The 19,139-nt window shown below is 36.7% G+C and overlaps 1 protein-coding gene across 11 annotated transcripts in view; it reads right to left on the reverse strand.

The window, feature by feature from the left end:
- LOC100918963 (protein unc-13 homolog B) overlaps positions 1-19,139 on the reverse strand; it is a 327,802-nt gene that overhangs the window by 61,647 nt on the left and 247,016 nt on the right. The window contains exon 1 of one of the 11 annotated variants that reach the window (XM_031945387.1): positions 2,953-3,497. The exons of 7 other annotated variants lie outside the window; for them this stretch is intronic. The gene's annotated coding sequence lies outside the window, so the exon portion shown is untranslated. Of the gene's footprint in view, positions 1-2,952; positions 3,500-19,139 lie in introns of those variants that run through there. 3 more of the 11 variants (XM_031945388.1, XM_031945389.1, XM_031945390.1) reach the window with 3 other exon arrangements.

Here is a 19,139-nt window from a genome sequence, read left to right on the forward strand (position 1 = left end):
GTAAAGTGACTTCTCCCATTTTCTCTGCCTGGTCCACTCTTTATTTGGCTAGAAGAGTGAATAATATAACTTTAAGGAATCTTCATAGTCTTCGTATTCCTCCAGCTACTGTTATTTGTCGTGTGACCTGAAGCTTGGGTAAATCCCTTTAGTTTAAGAATTCTTGCCCTCAGAAGGTTATGTTTAATTTTTCATTAATACAAAAGGATAACTATGAAATCTGCCTGAAGTCATTTCATGCTTTAGGAATCCCAAACAACCCTATCCTAATAATACTCTGGGACAGATTTCCAAAACAAAAATGAGCTTCCCATAGACTCAATTTATTGATATGACCAGGACATGACTTCCAAAAAGAGTTTAGATGACCTCTGATCCTAAAATTTCATTCTATTCCACCTTCTAAAATCCTGAAGGAGTAGGAAGCATGTACCTTTATAAAATCTGGACTCAAACACATGGCAAAAAAGGAGCTAGTATAGCAGAAAATTTCAGTTTTATAGATTTACATGAATGGTTTGGCCACATACCCAACAGTGTGGCAACTTGCCAAAGAAAGCCTCTTGCTTCAAACAGGGTAGACTCAGCACTAAATAGTTGATCATTGGGCTAGCTATACAATTCTGAGAACCTAGAAACCCTACAGCCCCAGCTTTCTTCCCAGGAAAACTTCTATGTTACAAAGCAGAGAGAAATTTCTCATCAAATGACCTGGAAAAAAACAATGATGGAGCACAGTGGCAAAAGCACTGGTTGGAGAAACAGAAATCCTGGCTGTGCCACTAAACAGGAATATGAGCAAAGCAAGCTCTCATGTGCACAAAAGAATAGTACCTATCTTGTATTCTTCCTAGGATTGTTGTGAAGATCAAGTAAGATCATGTAAGTACTCTGCAAATTGTAAGCATGAGTCCAGGGATTCTTAATCTAGGATCCAGTGAATTTGGGTTTTAAAAAAATACTTTTTATATTTTGACAAATCAGAATTGGTTTTCTTTGTAATCAAATGCGTTTAATTTTGTGCATTTAAAAATATGGTTCTGACAAGAGGTTTAGAAACTTCATCAGCCTACCAAAAGGGGTCCAAAAGACACACATACCCCATCTCTCTGTCTCTGTCTCTGTCTCTCTCTCTCACACACACACACACACACGCACGCACTCGCACACACGGCTAAGAAAGAACCCTTACACTAAACAATTATACAGGATTATTACCTTATTAGTAATAATAGTCCTGCTAATAAACCCAAACCATTTGCTTATATGGACTAATTCATGGTGTATAACAACAGCTCTGAAACAGGGTGCCAAAGCTCAAAGCGATTTGATGGGGAATAGACTTCATTCCCTTTGACCATGAGGAAAGTCCGCCAGACCTCAATTCTGTAGCTATATTAAATTAGACTTTTAAAAGGGCTTGTCCACATTAGATCCCAAATTCTACCTTCTGATCTCAGCTGAATCTTCTCTGTATTAATTTCTTCTAATCGCCTATAAAGTCTCAATCTCTTTTAGGACTTTTCATTTAAATTTTAGATTTAAAACTGGAAGAAACCTCGGAGGTCATCTAGTCCAACTATCTCATTTTCAGATATGGAAACCGAGACCCAGAGAGATTAAGTGATTTTATGTTTTTCTGGAGAGGTACAAGATCCAAGTGCAACATCCACTCTCATGCCAGTCCTGTGGAAAATGCCCATCTCCTTCACTCCTGCCTCACCAGTTTTTCTGGAGGAAATCTTCCCTGGTTAAATCACTCATACCCTGTACCTGGCCATAGAGAGAAGGATGCTTCCAAGTAGACATCCCATACCCTACATGAATCTTAAGCTCAATAGTAAAAGCCTGCCTCTGGTGCCTACACATGAATCCCCATCCTATTCACTTGACTTCCAGCTGGAAATTCAACACACAGCTCCAGTTATTGCATCTTACCCATCTAGCTTCAGGTTATCATAAAAACCCAAAGTAGCAAAGCTTTAAGGACTTTACCTTCTTCAGTTCTGCTACAAATCTCTAGATTTCTTGAGGAAATATCTGCTCTAAGAATGAATCTCACTTCAATGTCTAGTCACAAGGAAAAAACAATTATTACAGAATATACCCGACTACTCCTTCACCGTCTTATTTTTTTTTATAGACAGCAGTACAATCTCAGCTCAACTGCTGTGCATGTGAGATGATAGATCTGCCCCATGTATATACATACAAGATATTATCTTTATAAGCTCACATATGAAATGATTAGATTATTTGTACAATCCACATATGTATTATGTAGGCAGTTTATACAAACACAGAGATGAATAGTTTATTTATACAAATGAACACACTTGAGAAAGATAATCTATAGCCACATACTTATGCACACACAGAATTGATAATTTATCTTGTATACATATGTACCATAATGGATGGGATGGCCATTGACACCCTTCCTCCCATGGTGGGATTAGTTGTATATATACACATGTGTATACGCAGGATGGATAGTTATCACTATTTACTCATGAGATATGGGTAACCTACACATGTATTCATAATCATGTGAAATACAGACACAAGACATTCATATATACACACATGTATACATATACACGTGTACACACATGAAAATGGCTATCCAGATAAACATGTGGATACATAGGAAACGGACAGGTTACCTATCAATATCCATGTGGGAGAACACAGGGTGAAGTCACATCTGTATGCAGGCTCACATAATTCCATATGCACATACAAGGTACACCAAATATCTGCACACATGGTTACATACTGAAAATTGCTGTTCTTAGTGCACACATTTGACACATCTGTCTTGCTAGAGTGACACCCATCAGCAGCAGAGCCCCAGGCTGGTTATATAATTAACACGATTATTCTCTATCAATAATATTATGTTCCTGTCCCAGTTTCCTGTGTATACCAATAACACTCTACAACACTTACCTTGCTACTACACCCAAAATGAGGATTAAGGAAAAGGGGGGGAAATTAATGCTCAACTATAGAACCCAAGTGATTTTCCTTAAAAGAAAACCATGCTGGAGAATTTGTCAACGGCACACAGAAGCTACATAATGAACTTTCTAACAAAGACAAAGCCCATTCCTGATCGCCCTCCTGGCAAGGAGCACGAAGAAGCTACTGTTAGCTGCACCAAACTGACGGGCTCGAGTGCCAAGCAGCCTCCCTGTCAAGGAGCGGTGCAAACTTGATGATAGGAAGCAAGGCACAGCCCAGAAATCCAGCAGATGAAAGGCAGGCAGGGGATTCCTTGGCTGCAAAGCTGGAGATGCCGTCTTAGAAGGATCTCCAGGTAGGCTTTCCGGTCACTAGCTGGAACCGCCGCTCTCTCCCCCGCTGCAGGCAGGCGAGCCAAACTTCGGCTGAATCTGTAATTCTAACTCAATGGATTCGGGAGCTCTGAGATGAGAAAGAAAGCAGGGTAGCTCCTGCTCCTGCTCCTGCTGCTGCTCCTCCTCCTCTCCAGCTGCTTCCTGCCTGCAACCTCCCATACAGCCCCAGCCCTTCTCACACATTCCCAGGGTGCAGGCAGCACACACATCCCGCCCGCCCCCCTCCACCCCGCCCCGCCACGCTCCCTCTCACACACCCTTCTCTGTGTGTCTCGCTATATATATCTTACTCTTTCCCCCAACCTTCCTCTTCTCATTCCTATCTTTTTGGGGAAAAGATAATTTATGCACACACACAGATAGGGGAGAGGGAGAGAGAAAGCTTCACAGAAAGAAGCCCCCCCTCCCTTTCCCCTTTATTTTCCCCATCTATTTAGCTTTGAGAATTGATTGTGTTTATAGGGCAAAATAATCACTGTTACATTTATTTTATGCACTCCAAGAAGGTTTCACTCAAAGACAGTTAAAGATTAGAGGATAAACTACTTGATTTCCTTCAATGAACTAACTATATAGGAGCTTGGAAGCAACTAGACACACAGAATCATTGAACTAGGACTAGAAGGAATCACAGAAATCCTCTGGGCTAATGTCAACGCCCACATTTTTTGGATGAGAAAACTAAACTGAGGTTCAGATAATTTAAGGGACTTGCTCAATCACACAAAATAAGTCACCACCTCAAGATTTCACCTCAACTCTCCCACTCCAAATCCAACCTAGTCTATTCTTTCTCAGGTCTGCTCACAATTTGCTTTTAAAATTCCCCACACAAGGTGAGTGGATCAGAGATCTTGTAAAGAAGTGGATATGCTATTTCATTGCATCCTCAACAATGACCTTGTGAAATAAGTGTTGTTATGCTCATTTTATAGTTGATAAAACTAAGGTTATGTGAGGAAGAATTTGAACTCAGGTCTTCCTGACTTCAATTCCATCACTCAATCCACTTGATCATCTAGCTTCCTCTAGGAACAAAAACTGGAAATGAGACACGATAAGCACGACTGACTGAAGCAAAAAAAGTATGAAGGAATCAGAGATGTGGCTAGAGAGGCAGAGATGAAAGAAAGACCCACATGAAGAACAATAGGTCTGCTTTAATGCTAACTGGAAAATCACTGAAATTCCATTCTCACAGAAATGTAAACTCAAGTTATCACGAGGAAAGCTTGTTGGGAAGGGAAGAAGAAGGAAGAAAGAAAAGAAGGATGGATATATAGGTAAGCCAGATTTATATGGTTATTACGTCTGAGGCTGAGTATGAACTCAAATCTTCCCAATTCCAGGGCCAGCCTCTACCCACTGTACCACCCACAAAATAGTTATTCCAGGTTCACCTGATGTAAGGCATCCAAAGGAACGTGTGGTTGACTGCCAAAATTCAGAAGAATCAAGCTTAAAAAATCCCACATTCACCCAAGGGATAGTCTCGAAACTGGAGCCCTAAAAAGGAGAGCCTAGACTGAGGCCCACTAATACTAGGAGTGTTAACCTTACTTTCTTCTTATCAAAAATTGGGCCTCTGTTTTCAACAGAAAGACTTTTAAAAGATATTTATTCCAATTAGCAAAACCAAAAGGATATTGTATACAGTAAAAGCAATCTAGTTTTAAGAACAACTTTGAACAAACAAGTCATTCTATCTTTTAAAATACCCTCAAATTTAACCTCAAAAATGCTATGAAGAAATGCTGTTTGAATCCATTGCTGTGATGTAGGTAGGAAACAAATGAGAAAAAAAATTGGAAAGATTTGAACTTATGAGAGAAGATGCTATCCACTCTTACAGAAAGAGATGATGGAAGAAAGTAAGCATTGTGCAGTCTTACACATGTGTATGTGTATGTATGTCTCTTATTAGACATCTAGATATATGTGTGTGTGTGTGTGCATCTATTTATGCCTTTACACTTAACTGTAGTCATCATTGGGGCAGAGGGAAAGCATGAGAAAAAAATAAAGTGCACAGCAGAGAACCAAAGAAAACCAACCAAGAAGCAAAGAAAACTTGGGCAGCATATATTGTGTTATATTCAATCTTCTCTTATGGGTCTGTTGTGTACATGGCAATGTTTTTTTTTTCTCATTTAATATTTAAGCATAAAATTTTTTTTTAAATCTTACCAAAAAAGAGAGATATCTATTCCAAGTTTTGAATTGCTTCCTTTTCTACAAACCTTCTGACTGTTTACTGTGACAAGATAATCATTGTTCATTCATTTATCCACCAACCTATTAAGCTCACTTTCCTATTGGAGAAATTAAGAGACCTGAGTATTCTGAGCAATCATAATTGGGAATTCTGCCACCTGGAGCAAATAAAGCTGAGTAAGGCAGTGTAAACTCTAAGACTAAGCCACTTCTGTGAGTGGTTGAGGTTGACAGAAGACAAAGGTTGTGATCACTTAAGTTGGAGAACTCTAGAATGATGAGTAGTTTGTTAAACAATAGGACCAGAGGGCATTATAGAAAGGGAAAATAACAGTAGGATAGGAACCAGGGAGAGCAGGAACTGAGGTTATAAAAGGATTAGGGAGTTGGGAGAAAGATTAGGAAACTGAAAAAAAAAAATTAAATGATTTGCCCAAATTTACAAAGCTATTTAGTGTCTGAAATATTCCAAGTCTCCATATACTCCCCCCCCCCCAATCTAGATGCTTTATAGTTTGGATGGAAGTGGAGAAGGGAAGGCAGTACCCAGATATTCTAGAGCTTTGCTGCAGTATTTCCTTATCCCCTACCATTAAACCTATAAAACATGTGTTAAACACTGTGACCTAGGATCACAGGTTTTGGAGTTGGAAGAAGCTTAATTAAGATTAAAAATAAAACAGAAGAAAGTATAATTGAAAAAAGCTTCATAAAGGATAAGGTTTAGGCTGAGTCTTGAAAGAAGAAAGATTAAAAGAGGTAAAGTGGAGAAGGGAATATATCCTAGGCACTGAGAAAACTATAGACAAACACAAAGAAATAGAGGACATCGAGTAAAATCATTTGTCTGGAACACAGAATACATAAAAAGGAAGTAAATATGAAATCAGGTTAGAAAGTTGGGTTGGAGCCAGATTTCATAGCGACTTGAAATACCTGGAGTTTAGGTTTTGTCCTAGACAATAAGGAGTCATTGAAGATTTTTGAATAGGTAAAGGACCTTGCTAGACATACACCTTAGAAAGATTATTTTGGTAATATTATGGAAGATAGATCAGAGGGGGAGGGATTAAAAGTAGGGAACAAACAAATACCACTGAAATAGTCCAAGCAAGAGGTGCTGAAGGTCTACATCTGGTTGTCAGCCATGTGAATAAAGTAGCTTTAATAGATAATCAATGAATGGACAGGACTTAGCAATTAGATTTGGGAAGAAGGGAGAGGGAAGAATTATGGATGACTACAAAATGACAAACTTGGGTGATAGAGAAGATGGTGATAGCTTCATAAATAAAAAATAAAATAAAATAAAAATTTTGGTGTGATATACATTTAAGGGAGAAAATGAATTCTTTTTGACATGTTGGATTAGAATGAGCTGGGTCTATAATTCTGGTGAGAATTGTAAGTTTGATTTATAGCTTGAGAAGTCATCATCAAAAATTTATTTAACTGAACCCATGGAAGTTGCTGAGGGGAGGGAGAAGGGAAGAGTGACAGAGGAAGAGAGGGAGGAAGGTTGGAGGGAAGGAAGGGAAAAGGAAGGGAAGAAGGGAGGAAAGGAGGGAGAATGTAAGAAAAAAGGGACCAGGAAAGAGATATATAAAGGACACCCACTTTGAACATTTTATGAAGAAGGAATGAATGATGTCCAGAAAAGAAGACCAAGAAGGAATGATTTGACAAGTAAGAGAATCAGAAGAGAACAGTGTCATGGAAAAGAAGGGAGCAGAGTATATTTAGGAGATGGAGATAGTCAATAGTATTGAAAGTTCAAGGTGTGTAGACAGTTAAGGAAAAAGCTAGCAGATATAGGAAGAGATTTAAAATCAGAAAAAAATATTATTAAAGGGAGAATTTCTCAAAGATGGGAGGGAAGGAATCAAAAGTATAAATAGAAGGATTAGATTTGGCAAGGAAAAGGATTACTTCTTTTTCAAGCAATAAAATAAAAGAAAACTGAGAACAGGTGAAGATTCAGAGGAGTAAAGTAGAAAAGATGAGAAAGGTCAAAATGGATAGCCTCAATTTTCTCAGTAGAGTGAGCAATAAAGTCCTTTGCAAATAGAGTGATGATGGTAACAAGGTTTCAAAAGTAAGGCAAACACTTATAAGAATGAGTTTAGTGAGTATGGTGGAGTCAATCTGGAAAGCATAAAAGCATTATTGTTTCATAGCAGTGAGGGCCCACTTGATAGTAGATGGATTTGATTTTTTTAATTTCTTCTTTTTTAGAATTTTGAAGCAAGTCTATCTGATAAGGCCTTCTTTTTCAAACATAGAGGGAACTGAATCAAATTTATAAAAAAAAAATAATAATAAGAGCCATGCCCCAATTGATAAATGATCAAAAGATGTGATTTTATATATGAATACCAAAAGATATTTCAAAAGGAGAGGGGGAAGAGGAAGGACCTATATATACAAAAATACTTGTAGCAGTTCTTTTCTCAGGGCAACAAATTGGAAATTGAAGGGATGCTCATCAATTGAGGAATGGATGAATAAATTATGTTATATGAGTATTATGGAATACTGTTGTTCTATGGGAAGTGATAAGCAGAATGCTCTTGGAAAAAAACCTGGAAAGTCCTCCATGACTATATATAAAGTAATAGCAATATTCTGTTCTCTTTGCTGTACAATTATTCTCAGCAGTACAATTAGTCACAACTACTATGAAGGACTTATGATGAAAAATCCTATCCATACTCAGAGAAGAAACTGATGGTGTCTGAAAACATATTTAATTATATTATCTCTCTCTTTTTTAAATTTTAATTTTCTTGTGGTTTTTTTTTTATTAGGCTGGGAGATCTGTTTTTTCCTTCACAATATGACTTTTATGGAAATATTTTGTATAACTTCACATGTGGTTTTTTAATAGGAGCTAAGGGTGGAAAGAGAATCTGGAACCCAAAAGTTTAAAAAAAAAAGTAAAAAAAAATTATCTTTAAATGTAAGTGGTAGAAAATATTAAATAAAATAGAATAAACAAAAATGTAATTGGAAAAATATGGAATGAATATGATTAAAAATGCCTTCTTTTTCTTAAAAATGAACGAAAATCTTTTTTCTCTTCTTTCATGCTCTCTGTCCCCATTGGAAAAAGAAAAGAAAAACAATGCCTTGAAACAGATATTTATATTTGTTACAAGCAGATTTGTTATCTCACACTGTCCATGTTCAAAAATATTCTCATTCTGTACCCTAAGTACATCACCTCTGTTAGGAAGTGAGGAAAATGATTCATCATTAGTCCTCTGAATTTGTGGATGGTAATTTAGAATTCTTAAGTTTTTCAAAGTTTTTGGTCTTTATGAGAATAATTGAATTTGTAATTGACCTAGTTATCATGACTTTTCTCTCGCTACATCCAGCAGTCTGAGGGTAGGAGCAAAAGGGGCATTAATGAGGAAGTGATCTAGGATGGACGTTAGGAAGGTACAAAATGACAGAAAAAGGAGTGGAGTTTAAAAAAATATAATTGACTTAGTTAGCTAGAGTTAAGACTCTGAAAGGAGTTAAGAGTGGCTAGTAGTATTGGCAGAAGAGAGAAAGGTAGAGGGATTGTGTTAATCTGTGTAATTTTACAAACTGATGAACTGGCATCACACAGTCCCAGAACCCCCATAACCTCTTCTTGTTCCTAGGTTCTTTGAGGGACAGGAATTAGTTGGATCAAAGTTAGAGGCCAAAAAGTGACCTACATGCAATGCTTAAAAAAAAAATTGTTTCAAAAAGTTGGTAATTCCAGTAAACATACTGGTAAATTTATTGAAAGGCCTATATTATAAACTGGTATACTGTATATTTCAATCTCAAGGGTAGAGCTCAGTGAAGGCAATAAACACTGCTCAAGTTTGCATGCATATTCTCCTTTCAACTTGGTTACAAAATGTGACTTGTACTATCTACCCACTACCAAGTCTTTTAGCAGTACACAGATACAAATCAGTAGTTTACTTGTGTTCACTGACACAATGATGTATTTTATATTTTACATTTAGTTTAGTTTAGTTCAGTTTCAAGTTTTATTAAGCATTTTTAAAAATTTTATTTTATTTAAAAAAAAGAATTAAAAAAAAAGAAAGGCATAAAAGGAAAACAAAACAAAACAGAACAGAACATTGTCATGTGCCCAGCAGAACCTCAGGGAGGATTCAAAATATATAACAATAAATTATCAGTTCAAGAAAGGATATATAATAGTAGAAGAAATTATATTCATGAGAGCCCATCTTTTTCTTTATTTCCTTATAGGCTTTTTTTGTTCTCTGCTGCATACTCTTTTAAAATTATATTTCCCCTTTCATTCCCCGCCCCCACCTCCTCTAAGCAGGCTATAGTTAAGCAAAAATATATTTTAGATAGATATATAGATATATACATACATACAAACCCCACCCACATATATTTCCTATCTCTGATAACTCTTTGCTTTAATTCTGCTCTTAATTTACCTTGATATCCCCCCACTCATGGATCCCTCCCTTATCTTCTCTCACTTTTGTTTCTCCCTTTGCCTCTCCTCTCCCCCCCTTATTTCTTTATAAATTTTGGAAGCTGCCATATCCTTCATAATATATTTCTTTATAATTTTGGAAACTGCTATACCCTTCATAGTATATATGTAGTGTTGTCTATTTAACCTATTCATGATGTGAGTAGGTTTTCAGAATTATGAGGCCTCCTCCCCTCTCTAATACCTATGTGTCTAGTCTTCCTCTGTCCCTCATTTATAGAACAATTATTATTTTAAAAAAAATATTAATTGCCCCAACCTATTTTTGGAGCTACCCTATTGCTGATGTTAATCTTAAACATATATTATACATTTCAATGTAAGAAACATAAATAATTTGTTCATGCCAAATTCCTTGAAAATGATCTTTGATATTGGTTCTTATATGTTAAATTTTCTATTGAATTTGGGTTTCACTGATAGAAAGTCCTGAAAATATGCAATTTCATTGAATATCCATTTTTTCATGAAATATTATGGATAATTTTGCTGGATATAATATTTTTGGGTGCGAGACAATTCTTTTGATTGCTGGGATTCCAGGATCTGCAGTCTTTTATTGTGGCTGCTAATGAATCCTGTACTATTCTAGCTCCAGCATATTAAAAATATTTTTCTTGTTTCTCTCAAAAATTTTCTCTTTGATCTAGGGGTTTCAAAATTTGGCAATAATATTCTTGTGTTTTCGACAAAGGATCTCTTTGGGCTGGTAATCAGTAGATATTTTTCTATTTCTACCTTCCGTTCCTGTTCTATCACTACTCCGGGACAATTTTCTTGGGCTATTTCTTGCATTACAATGTCAAGGTTCTTTTTTTTAGTTAGAACTTTCAGATAACCCAATTATTCTTATATTTTCTCTTCTTGATTTGTTCTCCAGTTCTATTGTTTTTCTTATAAGTTGTTTCACATGCTGTTCGATTTTTTCATTCTTTATATTTTGTTTTGTTATTTCTTATAGCTTCATTGGCTTCTCTTTGCCCAACTCTAATTTTCAAAAGAGTTATTTTCATCTTTAAGACTTATCTCCTTTTCTAGTTGGTTAATTTTTTTTTCATAATATTTTTCTTGGAAGTTTTTTTTTTTTAGTTTTTCCTCAATATCTCTCATTTGATCTTTAAATTCTTTTTAGAGTTCCTTTATAAATTCTCTCTGAGCAGGGAGCCATTTAATATTATTCTTTGGGATAGAAGAAGCTTTTTCTTTCACTTCAGTGTCCTTTCCTGAAGATAAATTGTGGTCTTCCCTGTTCCCCCTAGTAAGTTTCTATGGGTGGTTCTTTCTTTTTTGCTAGTTATTTTTTTTTAATGAAAAGTATTACTGTAAGCACCTCTAATCATGGAGTGGAGGGACAGTGCCTCTAGCTTCACTTTGGCTCTCTCCTCTGACCTGGAATCCCAAACCAAGAGCTCCATTTTCCTGTAAGTGCCAGCATCAACCCTACCCTACAGCTTCTACACTCATCATGTGTGTACTATACTCACCAAGGGTCAATTGTCTGCAGCACAGCTGGGCCTGGCATTCCTAATCAGCCGAGGTTCCCCAAGACTCTGACCCATAAACTCCAGCGGGCCTGAGAGAGGAGAAAGTTTCTATAATTCCCTTGAGGCTCCAGCCAAATCCAGCTAATCTCAGGTTTCCCACTAAGTGTTTCTGCAGAGCTAGCCTGGAGCTGTTTATACTTCATACTGGTTAATCCCCAGCCTGGGGTCATTCTTTGGATCTTCTCTGGTGGTACTGAGAGGGACACCTTTTCTGCCCCAGGTCTTCTGGGTTTTTTACCAATCTAAATTTTCCCTGAGGCATGAATTTGTTCTGTTTGTGGGGGAAATCTGGAGAGCTTGAAACTTACTGACCTACTCTGTCATCTTCCCAGAATCTTAGTTATATCCAGTATTGAAGCTTTACTTGCTATAAAATACCCATTTTATCTTCCTAAATTTCAAGTAATTTAAAATATCAAATTAAAAAAAAAAAAACTTTTTTAACCCTCCCAAGCCACTAACAGAATACTGGAAGAAAATGTTTTTAGAGAAAAAATATTGATTGTCTGACATGAGAATGAATCCTTATAACACCTATAGGAAATGTTCCTATTAACTCTGGGATTTGATATTTAGAATGCAGGGACTTTAGGCCATCTGAGTGAAGACTTTAACAACCTAATTCAATAGGTAAAATCAACTTTTTAAATGAATACTAATTTACTTATTTAAAACTACAAGTAAAAAAGCATTGATTACACAGATAGCATCCACTTTCCTGCTGTCTTCTTCCAATTACATCTCTCCCCCTCATGTGATGTAAGAAATTTTTATTCCAAGAGAACCCTACAGCTCATTTCTGAACCCTCCACCTAATTATGCAGCCAACTCCTTACAGCAAAGCAAATACCTCCTAAACCCAGCTGGGAGCTGGCAGGATGACAGGGAAAATGAGGATTGATAGAAAAACCCGAACTATTTCCAGATTCAGAGTAACAAAAATTTGAATACTGTCAGATTTCAGTTGAACTCACAGTCAATTGGCTATGGAGTTCCCTGGACTTCACCCAAGGAAAAAAATGCATGGCCAAGAGTCAGAAGCACAAAAATGAAGAAAAGGCTCATTAAATTTGAATTCTCTCTCCACACCCACTCTTACCACCAACCACAGAGAAACTAGATCAAATGAGTTTCTCTTGCCTGAGCCAGAATCTAGATTCCCTGGGAACTTATTGTATCCAGGAAGAAGAAACTCAGAATACAAAGAGTTCTGGATATGGATTCAACCGACCTGAGGTACCACGATCGATTCCTCTCTTCACTAATAATGTGAATATGAGAATTAATGTGAACATAAGAATCAGTTATAAAAATTAAATTTTTCCATCCATTTCCTCATATACAAAATGAGAATGATAATGCTTGTATTAATTCTCCAACACACAGTTGTGAAAATTTATATCTATACCTGTCTACACACACACATACAGGGGGAGGGGGAGAAGGGAGGGAGAGAGAAATGGAGAGGGAGAGAGAAATAAGATAGTTCTGTGTGGATATTAATTATTACTATTGTTCCTATAATTCTGATTCATGAGTCATAGAAAGAGTGTCCATTCTCCTCCCCCACCCCATATGGAGGTATTTTCAAGGGTGTATATGCATTACTTCTCATTGGAAAACATAGGCTTCCTGCTCTGGTTAAGCAGAATCTGCAAAAAGCTTTCTGTATAAAGGTAAAAGGCAGGCTTGAGTTTCACTATTTTAAGAAAGCAACTGAATGAATTTCCCAAGACAAGTGTTTAGGATATATTTGAAATTCAAGTTAAACATATCATAACTAGTTTTAGTGAACTTGAGGTGAGGGTGGAGATGTTGGGAATAAACTATGCACTCATCTTGATGCCTAAAAAGATATTTCCTTCTATCTAGAGAGGAAATCATTTTCTAGATCAGAATCAAGATGGTCAGGCTCTTCATGTAATTCCTTGGAGTGCTTCATGAATGACTGACAGTTGATAGCCTCATCTAAAGCAAAACTTCAACCAAAGCTTCTCTGAGTACCCACAGGAATTTTCTGATTAAAGGGTTATTCTTTGTTCTGAAGCTAATCTCCTTGAGCAGCTTTAACTATGTATTCATTCAGGTAAGAGTTAGCTAATTGAGCATCAAGCACATCCCATTACCTTTTTTTTTTTTTAATCCCTTCTTCATAATTTCAAATAAATTAGAAATAGGCTGGACTTCTGTCACAACAGATTCACCAGCTCTATATATGAAAGTACTCATTTCTCATAGAGAGATTTCAACTTGACTTCTCTGGATCTCAGTTTCCACAAAAAAGGGGCTGGACTAGGAACTTATCCTAGATCTGTAATCCTCTTAATATTCTGATTTTTACAAATCCATATATGAAGATCTAACAGACAACTTTCTTTGAAGAAAACGTGTTTTCCATAGGACAGTGGGACTCTAACCTTGATCAACACCTTGAGTGAGTAATGATTAGACTCAGGCAGTATGGGACAATTGAAAGAGACTGTGTTTGAATACTGGTTCTACAATGTTACCTGAGATAAAGTGTATAATTTCTTTGGCCTCAGAACTGGTACTTGAGAAACAGGATCTAGATAACCATTAACATGCCATTCAGCTCTGCCCTTCTTCTCTAACCTTCCATGAAGCTATGGTCTTTGATCCTATTTCTTTATGTACATCATTGGACACAATGATCATTCTTACCCTGTCTCCCTTGTTGGACTGTTGTGAAAAGCAAATAAGATACTATATTGGAAAACAGATTGGGTTAAGGAAAAGAAAAAAGGCATTCACCTGGAATTACTGAGATAGTTTGAACAGACATACTAAAGGTCTAGTTCACAATTTAAATTATTTGTAGGGCTTTCTGCCTAGAGACAGATGAGTCAAGATGGAAATTCATTCTGTGACACTGACACTGGAGCAAAGTTGTGGGAAAATAAACTAAAGGAAGGTTCAGAACTGTAGGCAGACTGAAGATCTAAGAGTGGGATAGTCACAGGGCCACCTGCCATACTAAATTCCATATTTAGCTAAAACCAGCTAAGTGATAAAAAAGAAAGATAACTGGAAGAACATTCCATTTTATCTCCTCCTCGTCTCACAAAAATCAATGTGTTGTCTAAGACCAAAACCAGACTGAGTTGAAAGGGAAGGATCTGTCTTCACCACACAAGACTTAATCAATCTAAGTGACTCAAAAACATATTTCTTTTCTATACAATTGCCCCTTTTATAAAACTTCTTAAGAAACTGTGTAAGGCCCATGGCCTTAGAGATCTTTGGAGAACTAACAATATAATATCAATCTTTTTATTTCCAGGTTTGTAGCATCAATTGTCATTCTGAACATCCACACTTTTCAATTGGCACCTACACTAACCTTTAAGAGTCAAGCATTCATTCATTCATCAAGGTAACATTAAGCAACTACCATATATTGGATTCTGGGAATTCAGATCTTTTCTTTCTTCTTTTTTTTTTTTCTGAGGCAATTGGGGTTAAGTGACTTGGCCAGAGTTACACAGCTAGGAAGTGTTAAATGTCTAAGGACCTATTTGAATTCAGGTCCTCCTCACTTCAGAGCTGATACTGTTATCCGCTGTGCCACTTAGTTGTCCCTAGATTCTGGGAATTCAAAGACAAAATTAAGAACAGTCCCTGTCCTCAAGAAAGTTATATTCTGGTGGTGAAGGAAGCTGAGGAACAACATGTACACAGACAAGTAAATACAAAATGTTTTCAATTAAGCCTACATTTCAAATACAAACTCAGTCAAGTACACATTTTCTGGTATTCTTTAGGTCTTGGGTATGATGTTTCCTTTATCTACTAAAGAGACCAAAACTTAAATAGATAGAAAACTTCATATATAATAACTGGTACATGTGACTGTGACCAACCTGGAGTCCAACAGTCTTCACAAGAAGATTTAATCGATTTAAGTGACTCAAAAACATATTTCTTTTTTATACAATTGCCCCTTTTGTGAAACTTCTTAAGAAACTGTGTAAGATAAAACACAACAGGTGAAAAGAATCTAATGCCAACAAAGACTACCTTATTCCTCACTACTCTCTTCTTGATCTGGATGTGTCTAGTAAAGGGGGGGGGGGGGAGAAGAAGAACCTTAGGGGTATGATAGAAGCAGCTATGCAGTGAACTAGATAAGAATACTGCAGTCAGGAAAATATCTTCTTGAGTTCAAATCTAGCCTCAGACACATACTAGCTGTATGACCCCGAGCAAATTATTTAAAATTGTTTACTTAAGTTTCCTCATCTGTAAAATGAGCTGGAAAAGGAAATGGCAAACCACTCCATTATTTTTGCAAAGAAAAGCCCAAATGGGGTCACAAAGGGTTAGACAGCTGAAAAGACTGAACAACAACAGCAGAGTGATATTCATCTAATCCAAATCCTTTGCAAAATGTTACAGCATTCCTAATGAACCATTACATGGCTGCCAAATAGCTAGAAATCTAATCCTTCAAGCCATATTGAAAAATCCAAGGATCATGAATTGCTGGCAAATTTCAATTTTACAATCTAGTCAGACACCATCCTAGACATAAAGACTCGAATATAAAATTCAAAACTGGGTCATCGGATTCTTATGGACAAGCTTTACTAGCTAACAAGTTCTTCATTTTCCATTCCATAAAAGATGAAATTCTTGGTCTCAACCATAGAGAGACTATGATTATCAAAAGTCCAAATCTGAGAGCATCCCATCTTTCCCCTAACTCCTGACTATGAACACAACGACTCTTTTGAGTCAAAGGGAGTTTTACATAATGTACTGGAAATACTATTTTGGTAGGGAGACTTAGGTTTCAATCTTAGTTCCACCATTAACTCACTATTTTTGCTGGGTAGTCAGTTTTAATCTTTTGATCCTCAGTTTCCTTATTTATGAAATAAAGAAATTGAATTAGTTGATTTCTGTGCTAGTACAGGTGACCTCATTAGCATGGAAATCTATGTAAGGCTGAGGTGGTATTTCATGCCCATAACATGGGATCTTCAACAAAGGTGAGCTGAGATAAATGCGGATGTTCCATATGGCTAGAAGCACTAACTCTGGGAAAAGCAGAAGGTATTTCAGAACTAGGGAAACAAAGAGAAAATTGATAATGGTAATAGCAAGACTGGCAATGGCAACATTGCCCCCTCATAGCTCACAGCTGCTAGAACAAGCATAAAGATAGCAGAAACAAGCATCATTTTTCTAACCCCTAACATCTCAATTTGTTTACAAAATTCAACAAAAACATAACTTCTCACAGGAGTAACTGTCAAGAAGTGAGCTCACTTTTGAGGTTTTATTTCTTCTCTTTATTGATTTGTTATTATTAAAGCTTTATATATCTGTTAACTCATTTGAGCCTCACAATCTCCAAAGAAGGGATTTTATTGTAGATAAAAACTAAGGCTCAGAGCATTTAAGAGGCTTGTCCATGGTAACACAGCTGATGGAAGAGGAAAAGTGGCATCTGAATTTAGATATTTCTGACTACAAAACTAGTACTCCATCCTCCCTACACCATATTGATACTTGAACGCCTGCTGTTTGAAGAATAACTAAACTAGTATATATAAATGAAATGGATTATAAGAAATGGTAAGCATAAGGAATTAAGAAAAACTAAGAAAGAGTTGCATGAGCTGCTGCATGATGAAGATAGGAAAATAATATACAATAGTAACAAGAATGTGAAGAAAGATACTACTGAAAGACATCAGAATTCGGATTAAGGTACAGAAAGATTTTTATTTCAGAGGTCTGATATTTACACGCTCCTCTTAGTAAAGAGGCAGTGGACTACACATGGAAAATGCCACATAATTGTCAAATGTGGCTGATAACACCATTTATTTGTATTACCTGTTTTTCTTTGATACAAGGAAATGTACTTTGAGACTTGTGATTATTGGGAAATGATGGTAATGTAAAAACAATATCAAAAAACTTTTTAATGAAGAATAAAAAGTTGGTACTGCTACTTACACATCTATTGACAACTATTATACTAAATGTATTAAATCATATTTATATAGCACTGACAGTCCATAAAAAGTTTTCTAGACATACTTGCCCCTGCCTTAAGTGCTATACCCAATATCTCCAGAACTCCCCCTATTCCTAGTCAGCATTAATCACTAGTTTTATAGCCTGGCATAAGTCCCATCACTGAGAACATTCCTCCTAAAGCCAATATCTAACTAGTAGCAGAACAACACTGTCCTTCATATAGCAAGTAAGCTGGACAGTGCTATCATTTTAAACACCTTGGTTCCTCTCAGATACCTTATTAATGTCATTCTCTAGACTTTCAGGCTGTCACATCATCAGTACTTTTAAAAATTCCTTCTAAAAAAGTGAAATGTTGAAGAACACTTCCAGATGGTTGAGTCAGGACAAAGTTCTATAATCAGATGTGAACCTAAAAGACATAGAGATCCTTTCTAAAACTATTTTGAAAATATTTTCTCAGAAGTAATGTGGTGGAGAAGGGAGCCAAGATAGCAAACTATAGACAACAACTCAGCTAGTTTTCCCAACATTCCCCTCCAAACAACTGTAAAATAATTTCTCAAATCAAGTTTTGGAGTAGTAAAGCCAACAAAAGATCAAGGTGAAACATTTTTCCAGATTAGGACAATTTAGGAGATTTGTAGGAGAGCTCTGTGTCATGAGGTTTGGGACCAGCCCAGAGCATAAATAGCAGCAGCAGCAACAGCAGGCCTCGAAAGCGCCTGAGACAGCCACATCAGCATCTTTGGGAACTTTCAGCCCAGAGAATTGGGAATTAGAAAAGGAAATTAGCCAACAGGTCAGAAAAAAATTATGTGGGACCCCGCACTGAATGTAGCTGGCCTGATTAGCAACTCTATTGCCTATACACAGTACCAGAATGAAGAAGAGCAATTATGGTCATTTACAAGGAAGCAGAGGCCCTGCTCACACTTATAGAACAGAGAGAAGCATCAGCACTTGTGACCATAGGGGAACAGGAACACTCTCTGGGTAAAGATCAGAACACAGACCAAGGGAACAGTAACCATACCTTTCCCCATTTCACAGAACGTTTGAAGCAACAAAACTTTGCAAATCCCTAAAACTAGTTCTGAAAACAGCAGTACAAAAAAGTTTGAAGTTTGGGACAGTGCCTTCCCATCCTAAGGTGGACAGAACTCAAGTTTGTTCAAATTCAAGGAAGAGACTGAAAAAATGAGCAAACAAGAAAAAAAGAATTTGATAATAAAAAGCTACTTTAGTGACAGAGAAGAGCAAAACGCTTTCTCAGAAGACAACAATGTAAGAAAAAGTATAACCAAAGCTTCAAAGAAAAACGGTAATTGGACACAAGGCCAACAAGGATTCCTGGAGGAGTTAAAGAGAGGTGAGAATGATGCAAGAAAATTATGAAAAGAGAATTAGCAATTGGTAAAAAGAGGCACAAAACAACTGAAGAAAATAGGATAGGCCAAAAGGCAAAAGAGGCACAAAAAT

The sequence above is a fragment of the Sarcophilus harrisii genome, chromosome 1 (genome assembly GCF_902635505.1).
Source record: "Sarcophilus harrisii chromosome 1, mSarHar1.11, whole genome shotgun sequence".
NCBI lineage: Eukaryota > Metazoa > Chordata > Mammalia > Dasyuromorphia > Dasyuridae > Sarcophilus > Sarcophilus harrisii.